The following is a 12224-nucleotide window of genomic DNA, read 5'->3' as shown; positions in this document are numbered from 1 at the left end:
CAAAATACCCTGCCAGAGGCCAATAAAATGAAGACACATTTGAAGACACTTCAAATCTGAAGGTTCTGTTGCTCCTGAAACTGCTTTTCCTCTTTAATTCTTTTTCCTTTTGCTGCCACCATTAGGAGGTGCTGGCTGGATGTTTTCAGTGTGGTATTCCAGTGCAGAAATACATCGTGCCAGCCGATAGAGAAATGTGTTCACACACAGGGAATTCCTGAGCTGACTGCTAGTTATAGAAATATTATTCAAGAGCCAAAATTATGTGATCCTTCTTGGAACAAAAAGACCATGAATATCAGCAAGAATTTTCCTCCATTGAGGATCTGAAAATCTATGCCATTCTTAATATCCAACAGACTTCTCGAGTATCTGGTGTGATTTTTTTCAAGTGAAACATATGATAGAAATGAAAAGCTTAATCAAGTTTCCTCAGCTCACTAATTACTCATTCTTTGGGGTTTTTTTCCTTCCGTGCTTTGCCTGACAATTGAACGTGGCAGAGACGTAAATCTGGGAGGTTTGTTTTCAACAAAAACACCAGTCTTAAAACACCTTTTCTATATACACAGAGAGAGATAAAAATAAGAAAGAAAGGATGTCAGCTGTATGATAACAATGAGGAATGGCTGGACAGAGGATTGGACTCTTTAAAATGAGTGTGTTTACCATCCCACGATTGATGAATTACCAGGGATTTTAATTGTAAAGCTCTGGCTGCTATTGCCATATTTCACAGACCAGGATCAGCAGCTATTTCATCTATCTGTAATTTTATTTCTTTACCAAGTGCCTGATCATGAGAAACAATAACTGTCAGCAGTGTAAATTCCCATAGGACTTTGAAGATTTACTCTGACTAACTACAGATCCATCCAATATCTCTCAAGATCAGTCTCTACCTGTCCCAGACTGAGATGTAATGTTGCTGTAGACTGTAACTGTTTACAGAAGTGGGAGCCTTCAATAGATCACTGTATGAAATCATTCCTATTCCTCTACAGTAGTTTGTAAAGTTTCCAAAGAGCTTTCCAGGCTTTCTGGATGAAAACCACTATATAAATGCAAGATGCCATTATTATTTATTGTTTCAGTTTGACAGAAAGATGGAGGGTTTCATTTTGACTTTATATTTCCACTTCGCCTTTGTTTCATAACTTTCTGACATGTAGAATTTTCCTTTGTATTCCTCCCAAGTCTTACAACCTCCCTGTTAAGGCAGAGGGGTTAGAAATGCTGCAGCCACAAAGAAGTGTTAAACTAGAGCAATTTTTAATTATTATTTGTTTTCTCATCACATAGGAGATCATATTAAAGGCCCCATTGTCCTGCATAGAGAGTAGCTGGTTCAGGATTTTCCAAAAGTGAGCAAGAAATCCACTTGTGACCAGTTCTGAAAGACCCGTACAGACAGGGAAATTTTTTTTCACAGCCTTACATTCTTGCTAACCTTTGCCCCTAGAAATAATATTTTATATTGCTGTGAAAAAAACTTTCTTTGCTGTCTTTTGTGGCAGTTAATTTTCTCTTTACACAGCTGTAATGAGAGCAAATGATGGGAAATCCAAATAGCAGGAAGTTACCTGCTGTTAATTTCAATACCACAGTTTGAATTTAACCACAGTTTGCCTGTATCTGAAAAGTGAGATATCCACCTTATTACTGTACCTATCACATTTTTTTTTCCTTTAATTCATCCCATAGTATTTTATGGTAGGAAATCCAATTATATAATTATGCTGTGCAATATTATTTCTTCTTGAATATATAATTTCATAAGTTCTTATAAGTTAAATGTTAGATGGTTCTGCTTTAAGCAATACACAGGAAAAAACTGCTGTTCAGTGTGGCTATTCTGCTTGAGACAGTTGAAGTGAAGTTTCAATTCAGTGTCATTTTAAAGAACCTTTAGGAGAACAGTGGATGAGAGAGACAGCTCTCATCCCATTACCAGCTTTATTTAATCTAAAATGCCTCTGAGAGAGAGAGACTCCCTTATCTCTGAGTTGTGCAAACACACCACTGCACACTGATACAAGATCTGTTGTGAACCGTGTAGAAAAGCTGGTGGTGAGTGGAATCCTAAGTATGTGAGTCCAGCAGGTAAAATAGGACTGAGGAGAAGGGCTGAGGTCTATAGACATGTCCCACATACTGAAGGAGAAGAGAAGACAACTGCTTCTGTAGTGCACAGAAATGAGAGGAGCAGAGAGTTTGATGGATACCGTAAGTGCATGAATACCACTAATATCTTTAACACAACACAGAAAGAAATTAAAGAAGGCATGTGCTGTCTGACATATTATGGTGCCATGTAATCCCCCAAATGCTGAAATACTGATGCAGATTTTTTTTTTTTGGTTGTTGTTTTAGTCATGATTGCTGCAGTGTCAAATGAGATTGTAATGAGAAGTGGAGCTGTGACAGAAAGTTCACTGTTCTGGAACTTCTATGAGATGGTGTCAAATAACAACTTTTCTTCCCCATGTTTTTTCCCACTTTTGCAGCTGCCTCTTCATTCCCTGGTTTGGAGACTGACTCAGAAAATAAGACATTAAGCTTTAAAATTAGCTGAAAAATAAAGGGTGGAGATGTGAAAAATGTCAAGGACTTGGCATTCTAGTTTTCATTAGCTTTCAAACTTTTACAACATTTCTTAATAGTCTTGTTTAATACTGGTTGTTCCAGCTACTTTTAGAAGATATTTTGGAAGTCATGAGACCTAGATATGCAGACAAGAAGCCTGATGACTTGGAACACAGAACCGACCAAAAATTAATTCCATATGTTCCGTATGCCTCTGATAAAGCAGAACCTGGTGTTTCATCAGGTTTTTTAGTAAAAACCATTCACAGCAATATAAAGGTTGAGATTGTCTAAGCTGCAGACTAAACTTGTATGAACAAAACTATAGGGATAAGAATATTTTAGACCCATTTTTCAGCACATTTGTGTGCCAGGGTTTGCACAGTACGTGTTTGATGTGGGCTATAAGGCCCCTTTCCCTTCAAGACCACACTGAGATGGGTTCAGCTGATGACCATTCATAGTTATTATTTTACTTGTAAATCTCAGCCTATACTCATCCTTGCAGATCAAACCAGCTCACAGGAGGTTACTAGTACTGCCTCTCTTCTAGATCTACTCTATGATCTGCAAAGTGCATTTAATGTTAGAATTGGCCTTTTTTAAAGACTTATATTTTTGCTTGACTTTATCCTCAGCCAAACAGGAGCTCTTGAGCTCTTGCACAAAGCAATGAAAACTTACTCTTGCTCACTTTTGAATATTGAAATGAAACACCTGAGTTTGGAGACCTGGCTGTAGGACAGAGGGACTGTGCCAGGGAGAAAACCAGCTCTGAAGATCATTGTGGGAATTTAATTTATTTTCTGGATGTGTTGCTCTTTCTACATTAGCCCAGAGGACCCAGGGCTAGCAGATTCCCATCCACTTCAGCCCACTGCCTCAGGTTACATTAAATGAATCCAGACCTCAGAAGAGCTGTCTCAAGAAGAGAAAAAAAAAAAATCAAAACCATACACTAATATGTCAGTAAAGAAGCAAAGAATTAAAGGCAGAAAGAAGGGATATTTGCCTCAGTACCTGTAGGATAAGAAGTGCAGCTCATAGACTATTTCCATCCTCCAACTGCTCCCTCTGCTGCCTGCAAGACAGTTAGAGGGCAGTGGGAAAGAGATGTGGCCTCCATGTGACTGTCCAGGTGGGCTCTGCATCCTTCTTCCTCTCTCTGCTCTCAGCATTAGAGATTCCGACAGTTACTAGATAAAGTTAAAGACTCATGTAGTGATCTTCACACTAATTGGACTGTAATGTATAGCCTCGGTCAAGCAAATCTCTCCCAGCACTCCTCTCCACAGACGGCAATCAAGCCATTTACAGAAGATGCATCGGCTGCTGGGACCCTGGAGTAACCTTAAACTGCACTGGCCTTTTAGCAGAAAACACAATTAATTTTGATACTGAAGGGCAATTAGGACTGGGGTTAAAATAAAAAATCTTCTGAACAGAGAATGTCAAAGACTGGGAGGGAAACTCTTTCCCTGTACGCGGTGTGTTGAAGGTCTGTAAGCACAGCAACTGTCAGCTCACAGTAATTCAGATCACTTTATAAACCCCCTTTTTGCACAGAAGAAATGTAAATTCAGATTCATGAGCACAGTGTTCAAACCCCACTAAGAATGATTGCCACTTTCTTCAAGTCTTTGCTACCAGAATGAGCACAGCTTCTTCTCATTCTTGCAGGGCAAACCTGCTTTACATCCCAGAATTTAGTGAAACCACCAAATGCATTTATTTCTGTTTCATTTCCAAAGGAAAGTGCTCTCCCCGCTGACACTCTGATCACGACTCAGAGCAAGGCATGTCAGCAACTCTGTAAACTTCTTTTTAGAGACACAGAAGATGTTCCCAGTAATACACGTCTGTGTGCACCAACACATCCTGGCATATAGGCAAGGCAGCCAGAATTTTGGCCTCCCCTGTGCAAAAGGCTTAGGTCCACACCACTCTCCATAACTTTACGCTGAGGGTGGTGAGGCACTGCCACAGGCTGCCCAGAGAAGCTGTGGATGCCCCAACCGTGACAGTGTTTGAGGCCAGGTCAGATGGGGCATTGAGCAACCTGGGCTAGTGGGAGCTGTCCCTGCCCATGGCAGCATTTGGAACTAGATGATCTTTAAGGTCCCTTCTGACCCAAACCATTTTATGAATCTATTCTATGAACTCAACCAAATGCACTAGGTTTGTTGGCTGTGGGTTTTCTTTGTTTTTTCCCTCCCCAGGACAATGAATTGAGCACTCAGCTGAAGTCACTGAGTGTCATTGGCACACCTCAAGCACCAGAAAAGACATGCTAGCACAGCAAGTGTGGCAACATTCAGTGTGAAAATTTGCATTTCCCATTTTCTTTAAGGACAATAAATGCTCAGGAGTCATATGTGAAATCCTGATCCAGGAACACCTAATGGGCAAAGATTTTAGTGAGATCAGTCAATAACTCTTGCTGAAGATATTTTGGGGGGTAAATATTGAGTGAGACTGGTCATTTTTTCAAAATGTGCATGAATATTTGACAGTGACAGCCTAAGGAAATGTGGACAGCTTCAATTCAAATAATCTACAAAAAAAATAAAGCCAAGCTTCCCACCAGTGAGGAAGTAATGAAAGATATTTTAAGAGGCATTTTACCCCAAGACAGTACCTGTGAAGAAAGGTCAGCACAACTCTTGGACTTAACTATTCAAAGTCCATTCCACCATGGCCACAGACTCTGATCTTTGCTGGTCTTTGGCCCTTTTTTTGAATGCATACCTAGCCCTGCCTATCTGAAAAAATAGGACTTAGCTAGCTCTTCAGGAAAGAAATGTAAAAAGAAAAGTCCAGTATAGCAGGGCAGAAGCTGTAAAGATGCTACAGTCTTTCCCACAGATGAATTTAGTGACAATTGGGGCCAGGTGAGCTGCTTTTCTCTGCCCTACACTTCTAGGTGACACAATTTCAGTTAAAATGAGAAAGAAAATATGTTAGCTGTGGGCTTACCTTCAAAAATCTCTTCCTGCTTTGGTTCCATGCATGAGCTCTCCAGGCTTGGTGAAGGATCTTTTTTTTTCCCATGACTTCCAGAGAACTAACACATGTCTGAGAGAAGGGAGTTCACTGTTATAGTCTTTGTGGAGTTTATTACATTTTGGTTCAATTCATGGTGCTGTCAGTGGGTAACAGCCAGAATCTGTTTATATGTGAATTTAACTTTTTAAGAGTTTGTCAGAGAGCCCAAAGCTCATGTCTAGTGTTTCTATGCAGCTTGAACAAATCTTAGTCTTTAATACCGAGGAAATATTTCCAGGTGTGCATGTACAGAGTGTTTGGAAAAAAGTGGGAGAGGATAAGAAGGAGTCTTCATGTAATTAGAAAAAATCAAGATGCTATTTCCCTTGATGCTATCAAAAAGACTCATTTTTCTTTGTGTTTCCAGGTTTTCTTTTCCATTTACAGGGCCCTGCATTCTGCAGTGACCTGATTTCACATCTGAGACTCGGTCAGCCATCCCACAAGCTGTAGCTGAGAAACCACTAACTAATGTTAGATTTACATGGTGGGTAGGTTTTGTTTTTGTTAAAAGCAGCATCCTAGGGGAGTCTTTCAGTGGCAAAATTGGCATGAGAAGCACTAGCACCCAATAGAGCAACGGAGATCGCAGGGTTAAATTGGTTGTTTTCAGGGATTGATTCAGTCTCTGCTTTGTCAACCGGTTTGAGTTCCAGGGCCCCATTCTCACTAGCAAGGAAGGGTAAGGAGCCCAGAGTAAACTCATTTGGGCCTTTTAAGTACAACATGATTCATATTTGTGTGCAGCCTCTGTCATGGGTTGTGCACAGCCCACTGCCAGAATCCATGTCACCCTCTCAATCTTGCGCCGAAGGGGGCAGGTGGACAAGATAACTTAATAGCTCTTATTCATTTGGAATTTCTCTGGTTATGGGGTAGGTCACCTTGTTCAGTGAGAGAGGGAAAGCATTTAAATCTTCAGCCCAAACTCAAGCTTCAATGTAAGCAAGTTTCACAGGAGCTGGACTTAACTTTTCTTCTCTTGTTATCTTGCAATTTCTTGAGGCATCCCTTCACGGGAGTGATGCGAGGGCTCCAATGGGGACAAAAATAACAATAATCCTCCCTGTTCATACAACTGACATGAAATTGAAAATTCTCACCAAGTGACTTGCATGAAGAACAGAAGCAGGTTTAGTGTCTGGAAAAATATGACTGTATGATGGAACCAGACTTAACAGGGGTTCACATGTTCACAGAGATGAGGGGTAGGAAGGCAGAGCACTGATCTGCATCAAATCATACCATCAAACTACTTGACTGCTGATTCAGTTCCAGTTGTAGTGAAGTCTGAAAACTGAAAAGGGTAAGATACATGGGATTTATTATTATTATTATTATTATTATTATTATTATTATTATTATTATTATTATTATTATTATTATTATTATTATTATTATTGTCTTCCTGGGTATATTTTAATTTCCTTTTCTAGAATTCTGAAAAACTCTAACCACGGAATTCGAAATGTGAGTCTGAATGAGAGAGAAAACAAACCTCTACATTTGAAAGTGGCTAGTATTAAATCTTATAAAGGTATCAAGAAATTCTGAGGCTGTGACATCCTCCTGCCCTGTATTTTTATACCCTGAAGTATGTGAGCATCCAAAGTACTATTTAAATGTTGTGGGATTTTGTTTGTTTGATTTTTTTCACAACCCTTCCCATGGTGATCCCTAGCTGTTCTGCTTGCTTGTACAGACATTATCATGTAGTTTCATGTCAAAATGGAGCAAAAAAATGCAAAACACTTTCAGATCTTTGAAGCTCAAACTGAATCAATATAGCTTGGAAAAAAAATGACAATCATTGAAAAAAAAATGCCATGTTGGCATTTTTCAAAGACACAAAAATCACCATATATTTCTTTGCAAAAATTCAGAATTGTGATTTTTGCACAAACTTCATTAATAAACAATAGGTCTGTCAAGATTTTCATCCAAAGAAGTGAAATCACCTAAAAACTCTATTTAATTAACCTTTACAGCCCCCTTGTGAGCTTGGCATTATTATCTCCATTTCACAAATGGGCACATTGAGGCACAATGAGCTTAAGTGACTTCCTTACAAGTAAAACCACATAGCAGGTCAATGGAGGAGCTTGGAATAGATCCCAAATCTCTTGGGCCCTGGTCCCATGTTTTAAGTGCTAAAAACCCTCCTTTCTTAAAACAGGTGAAGTTTCACATCATTATTTTTTGTTTTATTGAGCCTAAGCTGCTCACATGTGGGATAAAACTCTGGAAAGCATCTAAAAAGTACTGTGCAATTTGAGCGTCGAAAAGAGTGTCTAAGAAGGAGAAACAAGCTCTTTCATTTTGTTTAAGGGCTGTACACAAACGTCTCTGGTGGAAAATAAGGAGTCTTTAAGAATGATGTGTGACTTCTAGTGATGGAGCCTGGGTTAGCAAGGGTATTTATTTTTCCCTTCATTAAGAAACAACTTATCATTCCAGTAAAGGAGCTGTTAATGAGTTTGTTCACACTCGCTGAGAAATGACTGCAGGATACTCCTCAGAGAACTTACTCTGAGCGCATACAAAAACCAGCCAGAGCTCCAGGTACAACCAACAACCTGCGGAGGGAGAGGAAGTGCTTTTGGATTTTTGCCCTTCCGCCTGTTTGCTTCTTTGTTTGCTTTTCCTCCCCCTCCAGTGCTGTTCAACAGATCTGGGAGGAAACGGGGAGATTTGGAGCACACAGGTTGGGATGTACATTCCTGAACTGCCACGAGATTTGCGTGAGGGGCACAGCGTCAGTGTGACACTGCCAGTCGGGCTGCTGACAGGGAGGGAGGGAAGAGGATGTGCTCCTACTCCAGCTCACCCATGAAGCCAAAGTCTGCTGTCCAAATCATCAGGAGACAGAGATGCACACGTGTCCCATGACACCCTGTGCTGTGCCCCTTCATCCATGGCATGGGATGGCTGCCCTCGACAGCCCTCGATGGCTCCCCCTCCATCCATGAGAAGGCCACTCAGGTCATGTCCTACCAGCAGTGTGGGGGCACATCTGCTCTCACAGACAGAGGAGGAGGAGGGAGGCAGAGATGTTTTCTTCTGTGTGTGCTTTCAGTGTGGTCTCAGGCTGCTGGCTTGGAGCCAGTGCTGACCTGTGCTGGGCAAAGTTGGGGATTCTCCAGTACTGGAAAACATTTTCCTGGCGCCATTTCAGAGACTTACCCTTTTGGCGTTACAGGTTTTGAATGTAGGTTAATACATAATTAGACTGTGCAGTGCTGTAAGAGAATTACTGAGCAAACAGGGTAGCTCGCCCACCCTCGGGGCAGTTCAGAGATGATCCTCAGATTGCTCCTCATGTCTCGAGACTGTTTCCAACAAAACTGGATGTCTGTGTCTGGGCTATATATATGAGTGTATATATATAATCTCTCCTCACCATCCACCTATTGTCCTCCTGTTCTTTTTTGTCAGCTGTTTTGAGAAGTATTTCCGACTCAGCAGCATGAATAATTGTTGGAGTTTCTTGTTTGTTTGAAAAAATATGGATAACAAATGGCAGCATTCGCTCTTCAGACTCCAATCCTACCCCAAGAAGACCCACCCTGACCTCCAAAATGAAATCAGTAACTTCACTCCTCTTCATTTCCTCATCCTGTGTCTAAACCCAGGGGAAGTGGGTTGAGACCTTTTGCACATAATCTGACACACGGCACGCAGGGCCGGAAGGCAGAAAATCATTTCAACAAAAGGCCAGAGCTCTGGATTAGGTAAATTCAGGAAGGAGAGAGATAGGAAATGGCAGTAATGTCGCCAATAGACTAAGAGGATCCTGGCACCAGCCAGGGTGTGAAATATGAGGTTGTGTCTAACAAGGACTGAATAAAAAAAAGTTCAGCTCACTTTGAAACATATGATACTAAAGGCATTTACAAAAACAGCTTTTGAGAGGAGGTGGGAAGATGTTTTTTCCTTCAGGGAAGCTGGCCTCAAAGAAAAGAATCTTGTTTGATATCCAAAGGTAAGACAGCAGGTAGGATGGCCAGAGGGCTCACCCAGCCACATGGCATGATCCTAGGATGAATTTCCCTATGTGTATCTTACCCTTTCAGCCAGCTAAAGGCTGTGTGGTCATTTTGCACAGCACCAGGTATATCTGTATCTCTCAGTCATATGTACAGTGAGGTTTTGCTAGACTGCCTCGTGCTGTCCTGATATCTGTGTAACCACTCTTATGTGTTACTGGAAGACCTCAATTACCTGTTACTGGAAGACCTCTGTTAACAGATCCACACATTTTTTGAGTGCTTCCAGGAATGGTGAGTCCACCACTTCCCTGGACAGCCTGTTCCAATGCTTGACCACCCTTTCAGTGAAGAAATTTTTCCTAATATTTAATCCAAATCTCCCCTGGTGCAGTTTGAGGCTGTTTCCTTTTGTCCTGTCGCTTGTTACCTGAGAGAAAAGACTGACCCCTACCTGTCTACAACTTCCTGAGCTGGAAATAGCACAACAATATCCTTTACTAACTACTTTGGCAGCTCCTTGACTGAATCAGGAAGTTCAGAGGTAGACTGAAAGAAAGGAAAAAAAAAAAAAGCAAGCAAAATAACCCACAACAAAACTGGGCTCCAGATATCTTGTGTTTTTTTTTTTTTTTCTGAGACTTTAAAAATTGATATGAGCCTGATATGAGCTTGAATTACTTTGTCAGTAAAGGGTTAAAGTTCGCACTTTCAAAGAAGTAAGTGGATGTTCTATTAAAGGCAATGACAGTTTTGTTATTAGCACCAGTGAAAACAGGATCCAGCTCTTCATCACCCATCTACCTCCCAATAAGCCCACATATCCTGAGAGAACAGAGGTTCCTTTGGAGTGTTACATGTTTTGCTACACTGTCCTTGGACCCCATCTGCGTCCTCTACCTGAATTAAAATGAACCCTCCTTTCTTTATCCTCCCCCTGACTTCATTCCCACTGACCCTTTATTCAGTTGATCTCATTTAAGACTGAGTGTATTTTATTTCTTTTACGACTTTGTCTTCTGCAAGAAACTCCCAGTCCTTCCAACCTCATGCCACGTGTGACATTCTGTCCCCATCAAAAATCAGATCATTCCTTCAAAATAAGAACTGGCACCAGGTCAAAGTCCTGAAGATGAAAGGAAGGGTTAAGTTTACTTTCAATATTGGAGGAGGGTTCGGAAATAAATGTCGAGGTTAAAAAGTCCAGATGGTAATTCAACTGTATCCCTGCTATAAACATGATTTGATTTATGGGAACCACTAATGGTATCTCAGTTTAGATCTGGAGGCTTTGCTTTCTCTCATCTGTAGCTTGAAATTCATCAGATTTTTTTTCACTCCCACCATGAATCTTTCACTACAAAGAGATACTCCCATCAAGAATTTGGGAGTTCTTTAAAACCCAGCAATTGATAAACGTTAACAATCCTAATCCATGCAAATTACCGTCTGAAACCTTTATTTATAACACGAAGCGGATGTGCTTATTCAAAGCAGTCTAAAAGAGCTTTGACAAGTTCAGTCTCACAGAACTGTATCTCCTATTGCTGTTTTCCCTCTCCTGTCCTTTGGGGATCAAACTGAATCAGTTTTCACTTTTTTTCTGACGTTGCGATTATTAGGTTTCTCAGTTTTGTCAGAAAAATCCATCAGAAATGTTTATCTCATGGGGCAAATAGCAATGGAACAGCATGTTTATCACTTCGAGGGCCATAATCTACAGGCAGCAATGGCCCCAATCTGGTTTGTTTTAAAACACAGAGGCTGAAAAAGAAAAATGCCCATGTCTGAAATGTGTGATGGAGATGTGCAGAACTGCATTAGCCCTGACACCCATTTCTTTATGTCTCTATATTTCGGCTGTCAGTCATTACATATATGTTGCCTGCAGTCCTTACAGTTTACTACTTCCAGCCTTGAGAAAGCAAAACAGTTGGCCTCAACCATTAACACCTAAGAAAGGTAGATTTTTGTAGTGGACTTTGCAGAAATCTGTGTTCCCAAAGTAGTTACTCTCAATTGCAGGCTCCCATGGGAGGTAAAAGTCCAATTTAAAGGAAAGAGACATCATGGATGTCTCTGTATGACCACATTTGCCTTCTGTCTGGGTACCCAGTCTGTGTTTAAGACACCTCAGCTATAGATAAATGTCCATTTTTAAGGCTATCCAAACAAGCAGAATAATAAGTAGATCAATGTTTACAAGATACATTTTTTTTCCTTTATGCATGCCATGGAGAAATAACACAGAGCACAGCTCACAGTGAAAAATGAAGAGTGTCTTAGGAATACCCCAGCCTCATTTGTTGGGTCAAAGCATAATGAAAGAGTAACCAGGTATTCAGGATCTGGGTTTTACAAGGATTTATAGATGCATTGATTGGCTTTGAATTGCTTGTGTCTCCAAAGACCTGCAACAGACTTCCACCAAACCGTCAGCATTTCTTCTAAACTCCTCAGGCAGAGGGAATGTGGGAGGAAAAAAAATAAACCCCAAGGGACAGAAAGCCACTAATTCCCCTCATGTCATTTACTGATACTGAAGTGATGTGGTCACTACAAGGAAAAGGAAAAGGGGAAGGGGAAGGGGAAGGGGAAGGGGAAGGG

This window comes from Lepidothrix coronata, unplaced genomic scaffold, assembly GCF_001604755.1.
Source record: "Lepidothrix coronata isolate B3197 unplaced genomic scaffold, Lepidothrix_coronata-1.0 Scaffold11, whole genome shotgun sequence".
Classification (NCBI taxonomy): Eukaryota; Metazoa; Chordata; class Aves; order Passeriformes; family Pipridae; genus Lepidothrix; species Lepidothrix coronata.
This window is presented reverse-complemented; position numbering follows the sequence as displayed.